This window comes from Salvia hispanica, unplaced genomic scaffold, assembly GCF_023119035.1.
Source record: "Salvia hispanica cultivar TCC Black 2014 unplaced genomic scaffold, UniMelb_Shisp_WGS_1.0 HiC_scaffold_840, whole genome shotgun sequence".
Lineage (NCBI taxonomy): Eukaryota > Viridiplantae > Streptophyta > Magnoliopsida > Lamiales > Lamiaceae > Salvia > Salvia hispanica.
Genome location: NW_025952622.1, coordinates 1 through 26,560, shown reverse-complemented (window position 1 = coordinate 26,560; position 26,560 = coordinate 1). Strand labels below are relative to the sequence as shown.

The 26,560-nt window shown below is 36.4% G+C and overlaps 1 long non-coding RNA gene and 3 pseudogenes across 1 annotated transcript; 3 read left to right on the top strand and 1 right to left on the bottom strand.

The window, feature by feature from the left end:
• Window positions 1-10,775: 10,775 nt before the first annotated feature.
• Window positions 10,776-13,520, bottom strand: LOC125200203 (annotated as a pseudogene).
• Window positions 13,521-14,289: 769 nt separating this feature from the next.
• On the top strand, window positions 14,290-16,468 carry LOC125200202 (annotated as a pseudogene).
• Window positions 16,469-18,257: 1,789 nt separating this feature from the next.
• LOC125200208 lies at window positions 18,258-19,428 on the top strand. Its single transcript, XR_007172690.1, has 3 exons — window positions 18,258-18,461; window positions 18,542-18,619; window positions 19,348-19,428. It is a non-coding gene; the product is annotated as an uncharacterized LOC125200208 (long non-coding RNA).
• A 118-nt stretch (window positions 19,429-19,546) lies between these two features.
• Window positions 19,547-23,834, top strand: LOC125200199 (annotated as a pseudogene).
• Window positions 23,835-26,560: the final 2,726 nt, after the last annotated feature.

Below are 26,560 nucleotides of genomic sequence, written 5' to 3'. Positions count from 1 at the left end.
ACATTAGTAGTGTAACGTGTTTGTCATAGTAATTCAAATGCTTAAATTAGAAACAAAATCGGACAGTCACCCAATTTGTACTATACTGTTAATAATTATCATTCAACCATACAATATGCATGATACAAGTATGTTACTATGGTTATTTGTTGGAGGAAAATGACAAGTTTGTACAACCTTGTTACTCATTGGGGCACGATTTTTTTATACAAAAAAATGCTTAGAGTTAAAATTATCGAACAATAAATTAGCAGTATAAATGCAAAATTGTCAAACAATATACAACAGTATAAAAGCACTTCAGAACAATACCAATAACAAAAAACTAACGAAATCAAATAATCAACATATAAAAAAGCAAATATTCAACAATAAAATACATCACAAAAGTATCTGCCAAAAAACATTTTCTAATAAAGCAAACTAAAAAGAAGAAAAAACACCGGGACGAGAAGGTAAACAAAAGCTTGTTGGGATTGATATCAATATTCACTCAAGAATATATCCCTTTCCTCACATCACATGTATATGGAACAAATCAAGACTTATAAATATGCTCATATGCATTTAATTAATTTATAGTACTGTATATAATATTATTCATACAAAAAAATGATTGAAGTAAAAATTGGTGACAATTATTGTGGATTATATACAGAAATGGAATCACTAAAGAACCTCAAATTTTTATTTAGGTTTAATTTTATAGTAATGAATTTTTTATCACGTATTCTAAATCTAGTGTACTATTCGAATCAACTATCGATTTCGGACGACAATAATATCGCTATAAAAACTATGACAGACTTGCAACCTTGGTCATATTATAGCCCACCTAAAAGATTTTTGAGAAATGGCATACGAATACACGATCCGTAGAAATGAATTTAAATTCATTTGTTGTTTTTCAACTTTAGCTGAAAATGCACATTTTAAAGATAAAAATGGGACTTCCAAATTTTAAAATTAAGTAAATATAGACTCTTTGTGTGAGAGAGACTTCACTCATGCATTTCCTGCCGACCTCCATTTTGGAATTTCTCGAATTTGTATGATTTAATATTATTTGTTGTTAATTACATTTACTTCGCAAGTAGAAAAATTAGGGTTATGTGAAAGCTCCTATAAGAGCATCCGCAATGGAGAATTTCGTCCGGACGAGGCCTCTTCATTCTCCTTGTCCAACCATTGCAGTGACACGGACCGGCCGGACGAGTGACACGACCGAAATTTCAGTCGCGGACGATGTGTTCCCATTGCTCGCGGTCACGTCGTCCGTCATTGTAGGCACACGGACGACGCCGGACGAGAACGAGTGACGATTTTACATATTTTTTTTTTTTAAATTCAATCTAGAAATACACACATTTTCATTCATTTCTCACACAACTCACTCACCACTCTTCCAAAATCAGTCTCATAAAACATAGTATATAATATGTGAAAACATAATACAACCATAAAATCATTTCTCATAAAATCATTTTTTACATATTTATAATATGTGAAAACATAAAAAAAAAAACATAACATTAAAAATTAAATGAAAAATGAGTTTTAATTTATAGGATGGACACTAAGTCGAACCATCAGAAGGAAAGGCTGACTAAGAAATGCCAAGTGACAATTACTTATCCGCCCACTAGGACGAACGAGTGGTCCGATCACCATGGATGCTCTGAGTTAGAATTCAAACTTATGGCCCCACAGTGGATCCAAAATCAGCCCATTTCAGCTAAAATTCAACTTTTCGGTTGTAAATAAGTTAGTTTCATTTCATTTTCTATTTTTATAATAATTTTGTTATTCTCTAATTTTATGGAGTAGTACTAGTGTTATTTAGAAAATTAAAATACTATTACTATATGATCAGTATTTATCTGCCGAAGATCATTGCTTCATAAATATATAAAACAAATTAAGTTCTAGAACTAATTCAGTAATTTTCTTCCAGGAAAAAAAAGACCTAAATCAATTTAGACTATACAATTTGAAAAGCATTTAATCTGTCAAATTACCAATATTTTTAGATTAAAAAAAAAAAGAAATCAAAGAATGCGACATCTAAAAATTGTAAAGAAGTTTCACTGTCAAATTAATAATCATATTAAATGAATTTGGAGTGTTTATCCATCCACATGCCGTCGAATTCAAAGTGAGATAGCCGAATTAAATTTATTTTGTATTACAATTATTTAGAATGCCCCAAACTGAAAAACAAAGAAAATTCTTGATAAAAGGAGGATTTAAGATAGAGAGTTCATCTCACATCAAAAGGTTGAATATTGTTGCCGCGGAACAGCCGGAACTTCGGGCTTTCAGCAACACCTGCGGTAGAAAAACGGCCTGCACTGATATTTTTGGAGCTGCGAACGCGTCTATTCGCATCTCAAGTTCCACTCCAGGGATCCGGGTTTTTATTTTTGAGCTCACTTTTACATTAAATATGTTGTTAGTTTTAACATTATATCATTGTCCTTCATATATAACAGTATTGGATACAAACTTTCGATTATCGTTTCCACTTTACATAGTCAATAGATTGAATTGAAATTTTTCATTCAAGTCTCAATTTTAGAATTAGGACAAGGCCACTTACAAATATAGATTGAACTGGTTTTTATGATGTATAGAGTTAAATGCAAACAATAAATGTTCACAAAATGAGACGTTTTTATCAGTTAACTATTTAATGATTCTTCTACCATTAATACAAATGTAAAGAATTAGAGATCCTTTATTATACCATTAGTCAAAATACAAATAAATTATAGGACTAATTATCATTATTAGCTCACTCCAACAAGTTAGTATTTTCAGAAATCTAATTATTTCATCAGCTCCTAAAATTGATAACTGATGACCTCTGATAAGTAACCAATTTGGACAAAAGAAACAAGAATAAAAGACTACTATGAAAAGAAACTAATGGGTATACGATCCATTTCGCATATCAGCAGTAGTAACACTAACATTTTCTCCCCCATTCTTAGTTTTTTTTCTTTTTTTTTTGTGTGTACAACTTGAATCTGCATCCAATCGATCAATGTAGAAACAGTTTATAGGTCAAGAATTTGCACCTTAGTCGTGCCTTCAGACAGTATCAGTGCATCACTGGATCCGCTGACTTTAGATTCTGCTTTTCTCTGTCCTTTTACCTGTTTACCATGTCACACTAAAAAATTGATGAAACTAGTCACACTAAGGTAAATAATTCAAATTTTCATGCCACACCTCCAAATCTTAAATCCATCCTCTTTATGGAGATCTTTTCTTTGATCAAATTCTTGCAAAATGAAAAATCCCTGCTCATATCAAACTCGCCCACGACACCACATCACCGGAAACTAATCCAAAAAGATGTGCACGTAGAACATAATCTCTAAGCAATCAATGCCAGGTACCTTCACTTGAAAGCAAAATTTGCAGATGCTGTCTTTGAGAAGTTATCTTAGACTCAAATTACAGTCTAATGAAACTGTGGAATCAATTACAGCAATATGTATTCATTCTAAAAGACAAATCTTGGAGCTGTTGATTGTAACAATTGGGGCATTTTATATGCCAAGTGGATGTAGTAGCTATGCAGAACAATACAGGAAAATGCAGTTTAAAATGACAACTAAGAACACAGGTTTGCTAGATATATGCCCATTATCCTCCCAAGCACAAAGGGAGCGGGCCATTTTATTCCTTCAGGCACTAGAAGACAAAGTTATACCCATAATAAAGCCAACATATACTCCACTGCAACATGAGGAATATTTTTTCAACATGATGGGAAACAACTCACATGATTCACAGAAACAGTCATACTGGAGAAAGAAAGAAAGAAGTAAAACTCATGTAATATCATGGATACAATAAAAGCAATGCAATTCACTCAGAGTCAGGCTTCTTAGCATAATTATCCTTGTAAATCACACTAGGCTTAGGATCAGCCATCACAAAAATGTATCAACTTTTTGTGAAAAAACAGTGCTTTTTCAGTATTATAAGTGAATTCGGAAGAAAAACTACTACTGTAAAGAGTTAAACCTGAAAATTAATGAAATTCAACTAATAAGAATGACACAATCAAACACTAAGATTTCTATGAGAACAAGTCAATTAATCATTCCCTTATTATCTACTAATTATAATCTGATAAGAAGATGCATCAACTGCTATGGAAATACTTACATTCATACTTTTTCCTAGCAATACAGGAATTAAATTGTCCATAGCTAGACTACTTAAGGAAAAAGGGCACTAATTTTCTACAGACGAGTGATAATTAGGTATCTGCCATTGCAGAGAAACAGGATCTATAATTCATGCTCATTGCAGAAAAACAATTCACTCAGATCCGAAAAAAAATCGAATTCAAAATTAACACCTACGCCATATCAATCGCGATCCACGTGAACCCAATAAAAAATCATTCACCGCGGCCTCCGGTTCAGTTGATGCAAGGCAGGAACCTGATTTTCGCCAAATTGAGCGGCAATCAAATGTTTTCACCACGCACACGCATCATGTACGATTGGAGAGCTCAAATTCACCGCAAAATTCACACGCAATCGGCGAATTAAGTTCCCGACCTGCACCAAGCGAGCTAGAGGGCGCGGCAACAGAATCCAACGCTTTGCTTTGAAGAGTATTCGTCCAATAAATCCAGAGCCATATCACAGAAAAGAGGTGGGATTGCAGGTTGAGGGAGGTGAGGTTGTTAGTTTATAGCTGGAGGGACGCAGCAGATACTGCCACGTGTCCGGAATCAACGGCTAGTATGACGTTACAAAAGTATGCGAAATTAAGATGAAAGTCGTTGGGAGTTGTGAAATAGTCCCTGGATTTGGAGATAATTACGGATTGGCCACTGGAGGAAACGCGTGCGCGTTATGGAAGACTTTATTCTTTTTTTAAATTTTTTTTCTACTTACAAGGTGAGGAAAAGGTAGATTTACTACTATTGGTAATAATAGAATTATAGATATTGAATTGTACTTGGATTCTCATTTTTTATTTTTTATATATTGGTTGGTTCATTTGGAATGGAATCTGATTTTTAAATCTATTTCTGGGATTTTATTCTTTTTCTGCAACATTCTCTCTCTCTTTTTAACTAAAACCAATTATTAAATTAAAGTGGTAAGAAATATCTAGATATTTTTGGTTGGTTTATATCATAGTACGAGATTTTTTCTTTTAAAATGGGAAGTGTGGAACATTATGGAGTAAAAAGCGTTGATGAGTGATGACAGAACGTTGCTTATGATATTTAAAACATTAAGTAAAAAGATACCCGTAGGGAAAACATAAATTATACTATTATATTTTTCTAAGAAAAATGACAAGATTTAGAAAAAAATAATACTAAAAATTATTTATACTGGAAGGAATAGAGTATTAACTAGATTAACTAAAAAAAAGATTTTATTGGTGCATTAAAATTTTATCTAGTACATAAAATATTACTGTACTCTTTTCTATTATACTGAATCATAATATTTTTTTTTTAAATACATTTTTATAATTGAATCATTTTCTTTTTATAAAAATCAATATATTTAATCATTCTACTTTTATTTTCTCTCAACTCGTCTATTTTTTCTCTTATATTTAATTCACTGAACACCATTTTTAAAAATCGCATTTCTAAAATGGATTAATCATGCATTCCTTGTTTTCCACCGCTCAACCTCAATCTTCATGCCTTCCTTGCATTGCCGGCGACTTCAATATTCAAACTTTCCGACTATATACCTGTTGACAAATGGAGTGATGGGTCCCATTGTCCTAAATAGTCAACAAATACAAGGTTTCACGTTTTCCATTGTAGGAATCGGTTGTGAATGCAAATAAAAACGCATCACCACGAGCTCTATATAAAAAAGAAATAGAATAGAATCATTATCTTATTAAATTAAAATATAAAAGCGTTATGAAATTTGATAATCATTATAGTTATTGACTTTTTATATATTAGGGGTATTTCTCTTATGTATAATTAGTTTTATTATTGTACTTCATCATATTCTTATTGAAAATTCTTTAAATATATATTTCTAGTTGGGATTGACTTCAAATGTCGTCTCATGAGGCAAGCCTACAAGTCTCATGTTATTTATTTCCTTATCCACTATAAGTAAAGACTCATATTTACTTTATAGTGCGTCCCATCTAAAATGGATTTTCTTTTTTGACAAAATATACCCAGTTATTATCTTTCCTATTTTAATTTTTCTCCTATAGTCCTACTTATTCTCCTCTAATTAAACATCATTTTTACTAATCTTGTGCTCAAATTAAAACATCTCACTTATGGTCGGTTAACCGACCCTATAATTCGTCAAAAAACTAACTAGGATCGACTCGATTTCAAGTTCGGTTACTTAATTAACGACTTGGTTAGAATCGGTCGGTTATCGGTTATAACCGAACTAACGATTGAAATTAAAATTGTTTATGGTTTTAACTTTTCATCTACTTTACTATTATTATTATTATTATTATTATTATTATTATTATTATTATTATTATTATTATTATTATTTTTTATTTACAAGTAATGCATAAATTGTTTTGGAACTTTAAAAGACTTAAACTTTAAATGATCTAAAATTTTACACCAATAATAAATGAAGGGTTATCCTATTTTTATAACAGTAGCAATGCTTAATCACTTTATTGACTGTGAGAGATCTTATTTATAAAATAATATTTAGAAACTTTATAAACTTTGAGATATTATAAGTATAGTGATACAAATTAAAATAGATTTTTTTGACGTTGCAATATGAGACTTTGACAAAATTTAAAAATAAATTACAATTTCTTCTATTGTGACAAAGTTTGAAAGTAAATTACAATTACTTCTATTATTAATTAAAAATTTAATAGATATTAAAATTATTTTTGGTATTAACTTTAAACTTTTCATCTACTTTTATTATTATTATTATTATTATTATTATTATTATTATTATTGTTGTTGTTGTTGTTGTTATTATTATTATTATTATACTTCTATTTACAAGTAATACATAAATTATTAAGGCACTTTAAAAGACTTAAACTTTAAATGACCTAAAATTTAAAAACTTTTCTCCAATAATAAGTGAAGAGTTATCCTATTTTTGAAATAGTAGTAATGCTTAAGCAATAAAACTTTATTGATTTTGAGAGATCTTATTTTTAAAGTAATGTTTAGACTTTAGACACTTTATGACTTTGAGATATTATAAGTATAACTGATATATATACATAAATTAAAATAGATTTTTTTGACATTGCAATTGACAAAATTTAGAAGTAAATTACAATTTCCTCTATTGTTACAAAGTTAGAAAGTAAATTACAATTTTTCTAGTATTAATTAAAAATATAATTTAATTAAAATTGAATTTAATTTCTTCGGTTATAACCGATAACCGACTTGGAGCAAAATGTTAAATCGGAACCGACCGAACACCGTAAATTTCGTTATCGTTAACCGATAACCGACCGGTTCCGATTCAATTCTCGTTAACCGAATAACCGAAAACCGTTTACCCACCCTACTTACGTACGAACGGAATAGGTAACTTTTGTGATTACAAACTTTCACATTTCCAATTTACTATCCATACATGTTCTCCTATTCAAAACTCATAATATATTTTAAAAAAATCTGAAGTTTTAATTCATTGTTTTGCAACTACTAACCAACTTCATAAATTTTGGTAAAGGTAACACGTGAAACTATTAATTATTGCTCCATAACAATACATGATACATATTCATGAAAAGCAGACATCTGTATTATTGAAATCTATATGGATCTAATGATGTGGTCACTTTTGGGTTTTACTTATCCACAATTTATGGATTGCAATAATCTGAAAAGTGAAAACCATGACTTTATTTGGATCATATATATAGGGCATCCATAAACTGGTGTATCACATCCAAAAATTATTTAATTTTTTTAAATATTTATGGATCTTAATTCTCCACGCAGAAAGTTGTTATACATAATAATATTTGTTCCAAACAATAGAGTTGCGGGTTGTTATACATTACAGTGGCGGATTCAGAAATTTAAATTTGGATAGCGATAAATAATTACAGTAATTGAAGTTATAAAATTTGACTAGTTTTTTATGTTTTCTTTAATTTACATTTCTTCAATCATAATCTATATCATTATTTTAATTAAAATTGTTTATTATATATAAAGAGTATATGAGTTACTTTTTAGAGTATTACTTAGATTTATATTTTGTTTTAAATTTTGCAAGTCTTTAATGTTTTAGCAAATAAAAAATATATACAAATTTAAATGCATTAGGCAACTTTAAAAAAAACGAGAAACAGTAAAACAAAGAAAAAAACAAAATGTATTTAACATAGAAAAGCTAAAAATTATTAAATGTAAATAAGGATACATAAATGCTCAAAATTCATATAAAATCAAGAGCGCTAAAATGTAGGAGTAGGCTGATACTAAAATACGCTTGTAGAATACTAAAATACGCTTTGTAGAAGAGTCGAACCAGGTTCTCCGCCCTTTGAAAAGACAACATCCTACCGCTCTGCGCCAATGACTAGAATTTGTTTTGGGGTACAGTCATACCTCTTTGTTCTCAAGTTGATCCGCCACTGTATAGTTATATCCTTATGAAATCAAATTAAAGAATGAATTTTATTAAAACCAAGAATAATTCACAAAAGCAACTAAATTGCTCAAAATAAGCAGAATATACTAGTAATATGTTTGGTAAAGCATATTTTGCTAATGTATAATCAGCATTCTCATTCCTTCCAATTAGTGTCCAACTAAATGTATCAAACTTGTCACAGCAGCTCCACAATAATATAATCAGATCAAATAGTAAGAAAACAGAGAAATATAATAAATTGTTCTAAAAATGTACTCCTATATGGTGACGATGTGGCCAATTTGATTTGGACTTTCATAATCATCCAACCTTGGATTGGATCAGGCCCAATATGTATGGTCTGTCATAGTTATCTATCTAGTTGTTGTATTTGGTAATTTAATAAATAGTATAACCCATCATTAATTCTGTTTAGGGCAAAGATAGAATTTTCATAGCCTAAAATAAAATTTCTAAACAGAAACAAAGGCTTCAAAACGTGATTACTCCAGCAATAAAAATAACACGGGCAATTCACTAAAACTAACGTGATTACCAAACACACAATTTAGCTATATAAGAGCTCTTATGAAATCAATCTCAATGTACTTTTCCAAATATTTGTACTGATAATAGTGGCTTCAAGTACAATTCAATAAATTCTTCCTTGTACTCCATTGTACTCTAAAAATTCTGTACGTATCACCATTCACCACACAAATACACAACCATGATTTTTCAACTATAAAACCTGATCACTAGAATTTCTTGAAAAAAAAATCTCAATCAAGAAAATGATGACTTATTGGTGGTGAAGTCCATCGGGGGCAACATGAGAACATATAATTGATGCATCGTCAACTTACATGTTCTCAGGTCAGCTCTCGGATTTCCATCCACTCATTCTGAGATCACCGAGGTTTCGTCATTGTCTTTTTTTTTTTTTGAAATTATAGTTTGTTTCCTCATAATTAAATGATTTTTTACTTCTATCATTTTGACACAAATATTTTTGGTTCTTAAAAGAAACAGTTTGAGAAAAGTTCAACCGGCCAAAATGAATTTCTACAAATATTTTGCCAAGTCGTACTACTAGTGTTTTTGTATGATTCCATCCAAATATTTTGATTTAGCTCTTTATTAAACTAATCTAAGCTATAGTTAATAAACTCTAATTAGAAATTCATGAGCACCAAATGACGATTATAAACTGTAATTAGATAGATACAATCTTACAGCCTGCATTCAGATTAGATATATGCAACATTGTGAGCATGAATTAACTTAGTAGTAGAATTATATGTTCATTTACCTATAAAAAGCTATATGCAAAATTTTACTCATGATATGATACATTAAACAACAAAATATGTAAAGAACGCATTGAAACAATACAAAACAATCTTCTCATTGTTTGTCATCAACCACCTCCTAAAAAACCATGTTAACTTCAAAAACTCGATCAAAATTGTAGTTGAAGAATCTTGGGTGTTAGATTATTAGTCTTATAGCTGCTGCAATGTCAAACAGCTCCCCTCTTCAACTTTCTTCCACACTCCATCGATCATCAGATGCCCTCTAATGCCTTGTGCAGTTGAATCACTCTCATTTTGCACCCTAACCTCGGCTTCAACCGCTCCCTTTTTTACAGGCGCCCAGTCCATTTTCTCCGTGCTAACCTCGGCTTCTCTTTTACCATTACTCTCCTTGCTGCTAACTTCTTTGATTCCCGACACTGTAACGATTTCCCCCGTGACTCTCAACGCGGTCAAGGGCCGGAAGCTACCTGAAAACCGATCGTATGGGACAGCATCCCAATGGGACACGGAGTCCATGATTTGGCAACACTCCATCTCCTCTTGGTTCCGACCTTACCAAGATCCGGTTGTTCGTGTCTCCTCAGCATCCGTTGTTCTTTGATTGACTCGAGCTTCTCTGGCTTCAAGTATGGAGTACTCTTGTTGAGAAAGAAAGGTGTGATCTTCAAGGCTGGTGGAGTTTGCTTCTAAAACCGCCGGCTGCTCTAGTAAAGCAAGCTTCTTGAGTTTCTGGATTGGGGAGCTCCCTCCGGCCAGTTGTGCTAGGTGACGGCTGAAGCTGCGAGCTGCTTGTTACTGGGCATGGAGGCCAAGAGGCATCTCTGCAATAATCCTAAAACGGTTGCTCTTGGGAGATTTTTCTCCCTCTTGAGGCTTTGGTTTCTGCAGATTCCTTTGAACCAGCAGGTTTCAGTGTCTTCAGATTTTCAACGAGCCATTCAAATAAATACGAAAGCAGTTCAGATCGACGAGATTTTGCAGAGTCCACAGGAGATTGATGGTCACCTAATGAAGATACACAACAGATTAGTTCTATGGTGAATGAATGTACATATAATAGTATTATTTGGTGAATGGATATATGTAAACGTAAATCTACTTTGAGATGCACGAGAAAATTTAACACGGTTGTATTACCTGTTTCACAGTTCATGGTTTTATTGGTCTCTATCTTCTCAAGAACTGCCTGGCTGAGTATTATAAGCAGCTCAGGCTCTTTTCTTGACAATTTTAAGACAACAGATTTCCAGTCATCAAATGCTGTATTGTTATTTTGAGTGCTACCAACGAATTGTGGATCCTCCGATTGCTCGGTTAAATTGGACGTCTCCATAGCGCTTAGCAAGTATTCCAACAAAAGATAGACTAGTTCGGTAGAAAATGAAGAATATAAGCGGAGGGCATTCTTCATTGCCTTTACGAGCAGCTTTTTAGAACCTGAAAAATATGCGTAAGACCAATCAAGCATCATGAACCTAATACATGGTAGTAGGCTATTCGAGAAGAGAGAAAATCTCGACCAAATTCTCTTATCATAATGTTTTCTTGAGAACTTTACCTGCAGAGTTGGCATGCGATGACTTCCCAGCTGCAAGAAATAGAAACTTACTACGCGCAGGCAAGAGTTCCGTTGGCTTAAGACCTGCACATTAGTTTTTAAGTCACTTCTTATACAGCAAGATGTCATCAATTGACAACTAGGAACCCTAATAGTGTTGGACACAAGTATTCTGCTATGATGGATATAATCGACAGCACCAGAATTTGACAATGCATAAATTGAGTACTCACGTTTTCCCTTGACGTGTGCAGAACTAAGTTTTGACATTTGTTTCGCCTTCAGACAGAGAGAAACTTCACGTAGGCTGCTCTTGATTTCTTTCCTGAGATTGGCGGTTTTATTGTTTTGCACAGGAATTGCCTTTTCTTGAGGTTCCCAATAGTAAGATATCAACCAATCAAGTGCCTGCATTATATTCAGAAAAACATCCAAAGAATTAGTGTACAATAACTGCATTAAATGAGCCAATAATGGGACACCGAATGCTGTGCATATCAGTTCATCAAGGTTTTACAAAACCATTATCCAACAGGCGAAAGCTACTATTTACTAAGCAGTTCCTAAAACGAGTAAATCAAATAATTGAATTTCTGGAAAATCGACACAAAAATCAAAAGTAACCAATACCGGGCCTGAGCTGATTTATTGGAACATGTCAATTTTAATGGTATAACAGAAGAAGTTGTATAAAATGAGGGGAATAGATGCACCATTAAACTATAACTGCTCAGATTATCAGAATACAGAATTACCTTTCTCGATGCAAGACGGACCAGTTGAAGAGAAGGGGGATCACGATGAGAACCCTCTACAAGAATACAAATGCCAAATAAAGTTAAGGTTACTGAAATGATACAACTACACTGCATCTATTACAGAATTTTGTTGACAAGTTTTCATACAAGAAACACAGCAGGATTTCAGTAGTGCTCGTATAAAAAAGAGTAAAGAGGATGATGCCGCAAGACAGAAATTCAGACATACTCACCATGACGAATATCAATAAGCATTCGGGAATCCCAATGGCATCAGCCGCTTCCCTATCGAGATTTTATTCTTTTCCCGGGTCTTCTCAACGACACCATTGACAAGCCTTGTGGAAGCGAAAGGAAAGTTAAAATTCAAGCGAAAGGAAACACTGAGTCTTGCCTACATAAAACCTAAAAATGACAAAACCAATCAGTGAGAGTAGAAAAGTATGCTCACCTCACAATAGCCATACAATACAGCATGGCCAAGAGTTCCTCTGATTGCGAAGCAGTTTCATCCAACTCATTTCTACAAAGAAAACAAGAATACATATCAAAGGTACTTCCATTGCTCCTCCTCATCTCCTAATCAAACTAATAATCCAAATCATAAAATTCTCAAAACACACTAAATTCCTCTATATATGCATACAGAGATAGCTGAAGCTCTCATTTTCAATTACAGAAAAGAATTGGGAAAAGATGCAATCCTAGAAAAATCAACTCAATCTTCTTAAAAAAAGAACTCTTTTGTCAAATTAAACAATCAAACACAAATTTGACGTTATACAACCAAAGTAATCACCAAAGTAGTATATATTTCACTGATTTTTGTCATCTTTTCCCCAGGAAAAAAACATCAATTGATTTGATAGGATAGGAAATACCTAAAAAATGGATCTTTCTGCTGAATTTCAACGATGGAAGCAGTAACATCAACCGCCACAGGGAGGCACCCTCTGCTCCGCCACGTCGATATCTAACACCAACAAAATAAATCAAAATCACTCTCAAAACAATAAACAGCAGCACCAAACCCAAGAATTTGAGCTTCAACAATCCCAATCCAATCAAATTCAAAGTTTTCACCCTTCGGAGCGCGAATGCGACGGAATCGAGAGACGAAGAGAAAAGCGAGCCTCTAACGAACTTCCATTCGTCCCAGCTCATCCACGGAACCAGCTTGAAACTTTGCGACTTGCTGTCAACGACGTCGTTCCGCTCCTGCTCCTGAAACCCTAACACTGACTCCATTCTCTTTTTTTCCCTTTGCAGAATTCAATTGCAAAGTTTTTGAGGGAAAAGACCCGGTTTTCAATGAAGAATTGAACCGGCCGGTTCTGGTCAGTCTCAACCCGGTTCTGTTTCGATAAATAACGGGCTTAGAAACGGGCCTAAAAAGGCACGGGAAAAAGAATTGGCGCGTGCGGTCGTCAACCACCAAAAAACGTCTCCTTATATAACAACGTGTCTCTTGAATTCAAAAGCCTTTCTTCAAAAAATGATTTAATAATCAAACCAAATTTTCAATGTTTGCTTTCCAATTTTGCAATCGCGTTCAGTTATTAATCTTATTGTGTACGCCACTCTGAGACCATCTTTCTCTCTCTGAAATTTGTAAGTACTATGATCTCCCTTGCTTGCTTCATCACTGCTGATTTTTTCTGATTTTGGTTGTTTGATAATGATGAGAAGTTCCACTTTTGGTAAAAAAAAGTTTCAGTGAATTAGGATAAATTAACTTGGAAACATGCGGCTGAAATGGTAAGGAAGAATAGGAAAGGAAAGTAATCGGTTTGTAAAGAAATCGTGAGAAAATATCTCAATTTTAAAGAACTGAAAACAAAAGATTCAATTTTTATCGTGTTGAAAATAAATATATGTTCTTAGCTTAGTTAATTACATGTTTTTTAGTCTTCTATTTGCATTTCGTGATGCTATTGAATTTTGCATGCTTTTGTAATGATTTTAATGTTTGATATATGTAAAGCTAATTATGTGTGATTGAATTGATGAATCATATAGGAAGGAGTAGAATGGATCTCCGGCCTTGTTGTTATCGCCTCGTCTTGCTCTTGATATTCATGTTGCTGTCACAAACTCGTGCATCGTCCGAGCTGGTTCTTTTCATCGAACGAAGAGGATGCTCATTCAAGCAAGAAAGAGGCGGTTTACAAAAATGTGGCTTCTGAGTTCTCCTTGGAAGCACTCCATGACAACGAGAAGGGGATCCAGTTGATCGAGAACGCCAAGAACAAGATGCTCGCGCCAAATTCTTGCTGGCAGACGGCCTACCAGGGCGTGTTTGAAGGATGTGCTAGGACCCTTGCTGATGAGGAACTACGGTCTAGGCTGGCGTGGAGCCTCAGTGATTGCTTCCAGAGGCACACGGCGGCCCCCTTTCCCTCATTGTGATCCCAAGTCCAAAATGAGGAAGTGTTTGCAGAGTTTAGATAGAGATAATCACCAAATCTATCTTGAATACTTTCAAACGAACTCCATCTGTCACCAATTGCAGTGAGTAGTCATTTTAGCTTATCTGTGTTTGTTCTATTGCTTTTCATTGATGAAATCTGTTGTAGGACACAGGCGTTCAAGCATCAAACCGAGAGATTGGTGAACGAGCTCAAGAGCACTGCTGAGTACGCAGAGGCGAAGCTAGGAAAGATCGAAGAACAAGGGGAGATACTGATGCAGAACGCGAGCAAGTCCATGATTCTATAGCCTTATAGATGTCCGGACTCAGAAAGTTGCTGAGACCTCAAAAGTGTTGGAGGATCACGTGAACTCCGTGCTGAGGTACTCTGAAGTAGTCTACGAGCAGTCTAAGGGATAATGTCGTCTCAGATGGAGTTGAGCGAGGGGCAAGCGTTAATGAAGGAGAATTTGGCACAGGGAATGGAGTTGCTTCAGAGCTCGTACGAGAATCTTGGAGACGAAATTGTCAAGTTGAGAAACGAAGCAGCTGAGATAGAGATCGAGATTGGGAAGGTTGGGGATGCAATGTCATCGAGGATGAGTGTTTTACAGAGTAAAGCAGACGATATAGGGAATATGGCCGGGACATCGTTGGATAAACAGAAAGAGCTTTTGGACGGGCAGTCTATAGCTCTCGAGGGCCTCGATTTTCTCACCAAGTTTCAGTCACAGGCCCTTGAAAAGAGCAGGTATAAACTTCTCATAGTTTTGTAATCAATCATAAAATAAACTTGAATATATCGAAACATTGCAACGTGGATTTACAGGTTAACGCTGCAGAAGTTGGCTGAATTCGGGCATAAGCAGCAGGAGGAACTGCTCGAGAAGCAGAAGCAACTCCATAAGTCTCATGATCATCTAGTGGAGAACTCGAAACTGATATTATCAGCTCAGGTCTGTGCAGTCTTCCAATGTTATTCCAAACTAGAATGTTTTAGTACACGATGAGAAGCAATCGTATTGTTGCAGGAAACATTTGAATCGAAGCAAGCAACCATGTTTGTTGCCTTGGATAAGCTCTTTGAACTGCACAATGCTATGCTGTTTGAGTCACGTGTCATCATCGCGTTCTTGGTTTACTCGTTTGCAATTTTCATCGTCTACATGCTGACCAGCATAAAGCACGCCTACAGCGTGAGGCATAGGCTGTATCTAGGCCTGTGCGCGACGTTCTTGATTGAGATAAGTATATTTTGGACCGTGACAACGGATGTTGAGCGACAAAGATGGTTGATACGCGTTGTTAGGTCACTCTTCGCGTCTCAGCATCCGTCCAGTACGTGTATGCCATATTTACCTACAGGTAATGTTTTTGAAAAATCTCGTAGAAAAACCAGAATTTGGCCAAAGTTCGTTAATATTGAGGTGGATTGTGTGTTGTGAAGGGATTACGAGGTGTTGAACCACGAGATGCTAATGACGTTGATGGAGAAGGTAAACAGCATTCAGCGGAGCAAGGAGATGGTGGCGTGGGATGCAGATGTCGAGGCGATATGAATTGGCGTTCGTGGGTGGATACAGAGCTGACAGAAGATGTGCAGCTGCTGGAAGATCCGACTACGTGCTGCCTGAGGAATTTGACGAGTCAAATTCCTCAGTCCCCATTCGCATACGAAGAGTTACAACCTTCGTAGGCGAAGTTAGAAGTTTTGGCACACAGAAATGCCTAGTTTTTTGTTGTAGTAAGTGATAGATGAATTGCAATAACATAACCTTAATAACTTAAATTGCATTATTATCAGCAAAAAAAAAAAAACTGAGATTAATTAAGAAAGAGGATCCTATTTTAATGAAAAAGAAAAAAGGATTCCTCTCTTCAACTATTTCTTGAAGTACAAGCTGGTGGATGATGTATGGTGGTGTGATTGATCGGCAAAAGGAGTTTGCAATCCAAATGCAACGCGTACTTAACCGAGCCAATGAGCCAGAGCTTCCACCTCGTCCTCGACATCCCTCTGAGGTCGAGATCGACCACACTCTGCTCCAACGATAAGTTAATCGCGTCGGCCTCTTCTTGGTTGAGCGGTATGGAGTGGGACTGTGCGACGAAGTTGAGCTCGAGGAGTGGTTGGGTTTGACGTCGAAGGGTCGGCCTTTAGAATGGCGATCTTCTGGTTGCGGAAGCTGAGGGAGTAGGCCATGTCGTAGAAGCTGGCGTGGGCCCGGATGTTGTCGTTGTCGGCCTTGATGACGATGGTGGCCTGGAGCATCATGAGGTTGGATTGGTCGAAGTAGATGGTGTCCATTTGGGCGCGTTCGACGCTGACTTGGGGCACCTTGGGGCGGAGGGTGGCGTACCCGATGAAGACCACGATGCCACCGATGATGACGAGCACGGTTAGTATGGCGCAGACGATGGAGACGCACCAGATTAAGGGGTGGGTGGTTTGGTTGGGACCTCCTAACCGTTTTGGCATTGGGGCAGTGGGGGTGGTGATAGAGAGAGGGCATTAGGAATGGAAGTAGTAATGTTTAGGTAATTTTGTAGGAAGAAATTGAGATTGTTGATGGGTTCTTAGGTTTGAAGGGTGGGGAAGGTTTTGGTATCTACTTTTCCTATGCATAAAGCCATCTTCTTCAATTATTCTAACTTAGGATGGCTTACTTCCTACAACTTTAACATAGGAATGTGTAATTTATAGTCAAGTTCAGTTTGTAAATGGGAGAACCATTATACTATAAAGATTTAATTTGAAATTAGGTTGCACAACTTAGAACTTACTATTTAACTACTTTGGACAGTCATGCAAGTTATAGAATAAATTCCTACTAATGCAATCCAAAAGAGGAAATTGTCCCAAGTTTTGGGGTGGATTATGTACAAACAATAAGTGATTTTTGAAGTACTTATTAGGTATTTTAGGTGATAATTCAATGACAATTCTGAATACTTGATCCAAAACAGTTTTGTTATCGTAAATTTCAATTATACTATTTTATACAAACGGCTATATTTATTTTATGAAAGAGAAAAATGTAACCAAATGATGAAAGATGTAAAATTAAGGTCTTGCTTAATTGTGTGGCCTATATCTCTATCAAAAAAGGGAATCGACATTCCTCCTTAACATAATTATAAGATTCTCACGAGAATTACAAACTTTGGTGATTTATAATTCAATTTTTACAAAATGCAGGAGCAAATGACTTATGACGAGACGAATCGGTTTTCTACTATTATTGTATTTTATATAATGAGATATTTTATGAAAAACATTTTGATAAAAATAAGTGTGGTTTTGTGTTGGAAGGCGATTAGCAAACGGTTAGAATGCAAAGAGGCATTCGTTTCAATATTCTCGCTTCCACACGTGTACCGTGCGTGCGCCATTTTCACCCGTCAGTTCCAACACCAAAAAATCTCCCAATTTTGTCTGCTGGCAGCAGCAATCATCTTCCCAAATTCACTTCACATCTTCAATTCCTCGTCGTTGCCGTTGCTCTTACAAAAAGGCATTTTAGTAATCCATGAATCTCGAATTTCCGCCGCCATGAATCCCGCCAAAACCTTAGCCAGAATCCCGCGCCGCCAAGTCTAACCCCGACCAATATTAAATGGAACGACGTCGCTTTTCCATTTTGTCGCAAACTCCCTGTTTTTGTGCCGACGAGATCGGCGCGCCTGATTCCTAACTCAGTTCGCACCGTTGCGTCGGATTTTACTCCCGCTGGAGTTTCTCAGAATCCAGAGCGAGAGAAATCGGATGGATTAGAAGAGAATATAGAGAAGGTAGTGGTGAATTTGATGATGAGATTATTGATGCTTTTTTATTGGGATTTTATTCAGCTCTTGTGGCTGCTTGCTTGCAGGTTATCTACGGATGCCGGTTCTTCGCAATCCTCGCGGTTGGGGGATCGCTTATCGGATCGTTTCTTTGTTTTATCAAGGTCGGGTTTTCGATTCATTACGTGTAGGTGGTGCTCAGTTCGTTAGACAAAATAATAGTGAGTCCGGATTAATTAGCATGGACCCAATAGATATACTAGTAATTAGGTGGTATTACTGTTCGTTATACAAGATAACAGTGAGCTATAAGCCAAAATAGGATTTGTATAAGATTAAATTAGTCATAGGGTAGAGATGAGATGATTAAGAGAATTCGAATAAGGGATTAATTTCGAGCTTTTTTATGGATTAGATTAGACAGGACCTTTAATCACAAGTAAACATGGCAACCAACCAAACGGCCACTATGCTAGCTTTTTTTATGGATTGGATGACATTTGCCATTAATTGTAGTTGGTTTATGCTTCCAATTGTGAAATGCTTGATGAAAATCTCTGTAGAGATTTATTTTGACCTTGTTTGATTATAATTTATAAATCTCATATCACACAAACTACATAGAGCATTGACTATGGCTTTAGCAGCACTCTTTCAAGAATGTTTTTTCTGGTAAATGAGCAATTAACTTGAGTTGGCATTGAGTATATTGCTCATGCTTGTTAGATTATATGAACCTTAATTTTGAAACGAATCTCAAGATTTGTATATCTATACGCTTGCTACTCTGTCGATTAGCACTGGGAATAAAGATCAGAGAAGGTTTTGTTACATTCTGGTATCAACCTTAGGCATTTCTAAAGATGATTGATAACAGGTTTGTTGAATACAGGGTTGTGTTTATGTTGTATCGTCGTTTCAAGACTATCTATTGGACCGTGGGAGAGTGATCTCATCCTCGTTGAGGCTACTGGTACGTACTATACGAATCACCTACATTGTTGTTTTCTCTCTCCCTTTCGAATCCATCATGCAAGTATTCAAAAATCAACGTAGATGTCTACCTTCGAACTGTGATGTTGGTGTTCGGAATGGGGCTGTACGAGCTCTTCATCAGCAATCTCGACAAAGCAAAATCCACCCCAGACGGAAGCTCTACCTACAGATCGAACTTGTTTGGCTTGTTCACTCTCAAGGTTTTTTGCTTCTCAGCACTCAAACTCGACATTTATAAGTCGTCATCAACGATGTTCATTTTTTGTATTGATATGAATCAGGAGCGGCGCGTTGGCTGGAGATAAAGACGGTGAACGAGCTGAAAACGAAACTGGGGCATGTCATAGTGATGCTACTGCTGATTGGCTTCTTCGACAAGAGTAAGAGAGCGGTGATACAATCGCCTCTCGATCTTCTTTGCTTCTCAGCTTCAGTACTCCTCTGTTCCGGTTGCCTCTTCTTGCTGTCAAAACTAAACCACTGAATTTCATAATAGTTTAGTGTTCAAATTCGTGAAATAGGTAAATCCAGCTCTTTTGCAATATGTTGGAGTATCTTCTATACTGAATTAATGGTTACCTATTTAACCGAGTTGATGTACAGAATTTCATGCTAACTTTGTCTTTGATTTAATAGATGGGAAACCGAAAATTTTAATGTAGTATTTCCTAATTTTAACATGAAATTGGAGCGTTGCAATAATGCCACCACCTTTCAGTTACAAACTACATTTAATTGTAAAATAATCATATTGGCTTGGAAGTTTTATTTAAATTAATCATATTGGATAGGAAGTTTTATTTAAATTAATCAGATTGGATAAGAAGTTTTAATTAAATTACTCATAAGAAGTCATGCGTCACCCACCTTTGATGGCAGGGACATAAAAGTGTGAGTTTCTTGTCTGATGCCCCTAGATTGAATGAAAGTAGTAATTATTTATGAGTCTCACACTTAATTGAAATACAACTACTGTAATTAGGATCGAGTACCTACAAAATAATTCACTTATTATTTAAGTATTTTTTTTCAAATTTAATTTTGTTTATAGTCAAATAAAATTTATTTGAGAATAAACAAATACAGTAAACTTAAATTTAAAAGTGTACAAAATAAATTAAAATTACACAGTAGCTTTTGCACTATTAAGTTTAGGGTGTAGTTATACAAATTGTGTCTTTTTGCTTTAAAAGAAATGGAGATATCGACAAATAAATAAAATAATGAACATAAAAATAAGTGTGCAGGCAAAGACACAATCGAATGACACGTCATTAATTTTCATCCAAATAATTAATCACCATTTATTACTCTGGAAATTACAGTTAGTAGTGTAACAGATATAGATATAGGCGTTGGCTGCCCGCCCTCTCCATCCATATTCTATATTCCTCCCCCCTCCCTCTCTCTTTTTCAAGAAATTTCCAACAGAGAGAGAGCAATGAAGAAAAAATCCCCTTTTTCAGCTGGCCAAATGGAGGCCTTGACTGCTCTCTCGACACCTTCTTACCCCCATACCTTCCCCTCTTCACGATGATTCAATCACTCAATTCTTCCAAACATCAGCTTCCCTCTCTTCAACTCACCAAAATGTAAGCTTTTTCACAAAAATACAATCTTTTATCATAACCATCTGATTTGGGTGTGTGCTTGTGCAGGTGGCTGTGTTGATGTGTGAGAAGATCAAACACCCCAAGATTTATCTCTGTAAAATTGCGCTGTGGTTGCTGTCAACATGGATTGGAACCTTTTTTGTTGTGTGGGAGGAAAAGCTTGTCTCCTCATTTCCCCTTTTTTCAAGAGGTTTTCACTCCTTTCTTGTGAAAACAGAGAGAGCATTGTGCTGTCATGGTCTCAGAGCAACTTGTTTCTCTTGAGACTCCTCTACACTGCCTCCAAAACCTTCATCTCCTCCTCTTCTTCTCTCAGGTACACGGAATTGAAATTGAATCGTATGAAATTGAATTGGAATTAGAATTTTGAATGTGTAGTTTGTGAAGGTGTCCAATTTTATGATTATTTGGAATTCCAATTATCTACGATATTGATTCAAAATGTGTGATTGTAATTCAAATCTAAATCGAAATAGAACATCGGATTTAGAATTGAAGACTTTCAAGTCCAATTCCGCATGTCCAATTCCATGATATCGAATGGAGTGTGTGTATTTATTATAAATGGGCCCACTAGCTAGGATGTAGGTGGGAGGGTTTGTGTCAATCAGTTCATGAGTTGCAACTTCATTTATTTTGGGTATGATTTATTTCTTCCTCTGTCATATGATTTTTGTATAGTCCCATTTCAAGTTTCATCGGCTGAAATGATCGGTTGCATGTGATCAAATTGTGTTTTGCTGGTTGGGATGGTGGTTGAAGCATTCAATCTCCCCATTTATTGTGATGATTTTATGTTGTGGGTGGTCCACTTTGTTAATACTACTCTGTTTCTTGTTGAGATTGGTGAGACTAATGAGTAATGAGGCTGAATGATCACTAATTAGGTGAATGAGAAACAAGAGAATGTTTCTTGGAAAGCAATAGGCTATAGCCGGCGGATTTCGCACCCACGGAGCGAGAAAGGCGACAACGAGAGGGAGAGGTCGAGCTTGAACCGCCCTTAAGCCGGGGTGTTGTTGAGTTGGGTCGATCAAAGGAGGCAGCGGTTCACGCCTGCGGAAATTGGGCTTCGTGGTGTCAGCACGAGCCCGTCGCTCGTTATCAGGTGTGACGTGGTGGTGGTTGGCTCGGGCGCAGGAGGGGGAGTCGTGGCCGGAGTTCTTGCGAAAGCCGGCTAGCAAGGTGCTTGTGCTAGAAAAAGGGGGCTATGTGCCGAGAAATGAATTCTCACTGCTTGAAGGGGAAGCCATGGATGAAATGTACCTAAGCCATGGGGTGTTGGCGACGAGAACATGGACGTTCTCATCCTCGCTGCTCGACGTGGGCGGTGGCACGACGATAAACTGGTCGGCCGCGATCCGGACCCCACCGCATGTTCGAAAGAGTGGAGTGAGAACCATGGGCTAGAGCTTTTTAGTAGCAAGGTTTATGATAGGGCATTGATGTGGTGAGTGAGAGAATGGGAGTTCAATCAGAGTTTGATGAGGAAGGGTTCAACAACATGGTGTTGAGAAAAGGTGCACCAACTTAGGCTACAACGTGGAGACCATCCCCGAAACTCGGCACCGGACCACAACTGCGGCTCGTGCTGCCTCGGCTGCCGCGACGGAAAGAAGAAGGGCGTGAGCAGACGTGGCTCTCGATCCTGACTCGAGTCGGGCAACGGCGCGGTCCTCCCGGGGTGTGAGGCCACGCGGGTTCGTGATCGGGACGGGACGCGCGTCAGGGTAGCGTTCACGTTCGGGTCCGGGGAGACGGGCGTCGTCGAGGCGCGGCGGCGATCGTCGCTGCGGCGCGATCACTGCCTGCCCAGTGTTAAGAGGAGCGAGGTTGAGGAATCCGAGCATCGGGAGGAACCTCCACTCCATCCAGATGGTGATGGGGTGGGGTATTTTCCGGAGGCGGCCTCTTGGCCGCCGGGACAAGGAGCCACAGGGCCCATCATGACGAATGACAAAATTTGTCATTCACGATCATGATAGCAGGCGTGGCCGGCCTGGGTATGAGGTTTTCGACCCGGCCAGCACCCGGGATGTTCTCGGCCTAACGCCGTGTGTTCGGCGAGGACATCAAGCGAGGCTGATGAAGTTTTCGCGGACGGTTCATATATTCGCGCTAGCGGGCACCGAGAGTCGGGAGGTGAAGTCTCCCGACCACAAAGCTACGAGATGGAGGCCCGACGAGGAGAATCTGCGCGGGGGCTGGGGAGGGTGCTGAGGATACTGGTGGCGGCGGGGGCGGAGGAGGTGGGGACGCAGAACAGGAGGGGGAGGGTGCTGAGGGTGGCGGAGGCGGGCGGGGAGGAGGTGGAGAGGTTCGTGGCGGAGGAGGCCGGGAGGGGGCTGGGGAGGCTGGAGAGCCCGGTGTGCTCGGCGCATCAGATGGGGAGCTGCAGAATGGGGGTGGACCCCAGGAGATCGGCGGTGGGGCCCACGGGGATGACGTGGGAGGTGGAGGGGCTCTACGTGGCGGACTCGAGCGTGTTTCCCACGGCGCTGGGGGTGAATCCCATGCTCACGGTGCAGGCGATTGCTTACTGCACCGCGCAGTCGATTCTTCAAGCTCTTGCATGAACTACATTCTGTTTTTTTTTTTGTTTTTAATTATTTGTTTATTTCTGTATTTGAATTTAATTAAGGATGTCGTTTTGTACTTGAGTGTGAACTATTTTGGAAACTAGTAAATATTACAAAAAGTTTGGCGTGGCCGCCTCCATTAATTGTGTAAGTAATTCAAGATTAGCTATGATCCAATCTGAGTTTTGGCATTTTTTTTTAAATATTTATAAATTATGGGATGAATTTTAATATTTTAAAATTATATCATAATATAAGAAATAACGTGTATGGTATAAAGTCTTGACCCCACCAATCAATGAAATCAATTATTCAGTTTTTTTAACGTTTTATTCTTCATATTTATAGGTTTTGATTGTAAGAAGTTTATTCCTTTTATTTTAATTATTATAAATGGAGGAAGTAAAAGGTTTTGAAAGAAATTAACTTCTATTTTCTACTATAAATATATAGCATTAGATAGCTTATAATCCATACGTTTCTATCTTTTTCTCATTATATTCTTTGCTGAATTTTTTGCAGAGAATTGATCAAATTTGGGTACTCTGTCTAACTCTCTATCGATATTAGTTTAATATAAAGTTCGTTTTCTACATCATAATTTTTATTATATAATAATAATGTTTGTTTACATTCTCAATTCTTCATATTTAATTTTGTTACTTTACTATATTATCTAAATCGTTCAGTTATTTTTTTATTATTTATTTGCATGCCTATTTTATAAATTTGTTGTTCTTAAGTGTGTTCTATATAACACAATAGTCGTGAGTTTATTTACATTGTACAACTAATTTACATTATACAACTAATTCTAATATGAGTATTATTTTTTATTATTATGTTATTTGAACATTAAATTAATGTTGTAATTATTATAATTGAAATTTTTTGTTATAGGCGATGTAAGTTGATTTATTTTTCTTCTTAGAGCTTAGTCAAATGATGTTTCAAATATCTCCATTCATGTATTGTCATTGTGAATCGAGCTCTCCAAATTTTTATTATTTGATATTAATTATTTTAAATATATGGTATATTTTAGTTGTATAATTTATAGTTATTTTGTTTACCATCTAAAATCATTTTTTTAAAATATCTTAATATATGCATCGCAACATATATCTGCAGGTGTAATACTAGATATTATAATGCGATACTGTAAATTATGATTGATTGGGATCGATGCGCCATGAATTGTTGGTCTATTTAAAAATGTGGAGCTACCGAAGTATTTAGGCTAGAGGATTATGATTGGATTAGGTTATTAGCACTCCATTTGGTTTTAAAAAAGGCTAGGCATGTGAAATTTTCATAAATAAATTAATATTTGGGGAGTGTAAATTTATGTGATTTCCATTTGACTCGTAATGAGGTTGGAACAGGGTAGGGGTCCACTTTAAGAGCAGTTATAATAATGGATGCTATTCTATTTATTTATTCAAGTCATGCTTGATTTAAATAAACTTTACTAATAATATGTAATATGCCCTTGCCAGCTAAATGCAGCCGAATTCACTTATTTGGACAACTATTCGACCGCCCCCAGAAACTTGTTTCCTAAACGAATAATAATTGATTTTAATTGTGATAATTGTCATTAAATATTTGATTTCTAAATAACATCTTTTAAAATATAAATATAGAATAATAATATTTCTATTTTTTTATATAATTATTCCACAATGTTTAAAATCAAAACTAATGTAGCACAAACCGCATTGTTTCGAATAAATCGGTAACATTTTAAATAACACTGACAACATAATGATGTTATTTGTCAAAAACAACATGGAGTATTACTTATTTTATTGTCCCATAATATTATTTTAGGTTTTGACAATTTTAAATATTATAGGACTCCAACAAAAATTTCTGATTTGAATACAAACAATTATGAATTATCCTTAATTTTGATAATACCAACTCTTTGAAAATTCAACTCCAATACTAATTACACATTCCCATAATTCCAATTCACAATAATGGAGGTATGCATCATGGAAGTGCTGGAGTTGACTAGCAAGCATTACACACTCCAAAATCGAAGCGTCTATTCTCACTCAAAGAATAAAAGAAACCACTTTCCAAACACACCCACCAACAAAAAGAAAGCAACATATTTTCAAACTCTTGAGTAAACTCCAAGCCTCCTCTCCATATCATATATCCATCATCTTCCACCTCTACTCTCCTCTCTATCCCAATTCCAAACCCCATGTTTATGCAGATTCTAAACCGATACACCTTCTCCTCCATCGCCTCGTCTCCTTCGTCTTGTGCCTCGCCCAGAACTCAAGAAAACTAAGGTACTCTACCACCTATGGTCCAACAGCCTATTTTCTCCTATGTTAATTCTGAGAATATCATTCTCTTCTTTTTCAGAAAGATGATCTCGTATTCAATGGAAAGTTGTGTTACTTGCCTAGAAGTTCGTCTTTCGAGCTTGGAATCACAGGCTTAATCTGTCTTAGTATCATTCAAGTCGCCGGAAGTTTATTCATTTACAGAGAATTCAGCCCGGGGGCTAAATTTTCAGTCAGCGCAGTTTGTCGTTTATCCTGGTTAGACTTCCCCCATCTCCCTAAGTAAATAATCAAAATCCGATATCATGATTCAGTATTCTAAAGCTAACCATATCATATGCATGAATTCTGGGAAAACAGAGTAATAATTTAATAAAGTAGTAATTAAATGTTAAATGAATGAATGAATGATGTGGCAGGATTGGCTTTTTGGGGTTGCAGTGGTATTACTAAGTGCAGCAAGTAGCATGAACCAGAGTCAAGACTTCGGAGAAGGATGGTTAGATGGAGAGTGTTACCTGTTAAAGATGGAGTCTATATTGGTTCAGCCATACTTCTTGCTGGCGCTCGGCTCAACCCTTGGCTCTGGGATCATAGCCAAAGGGAAAAAA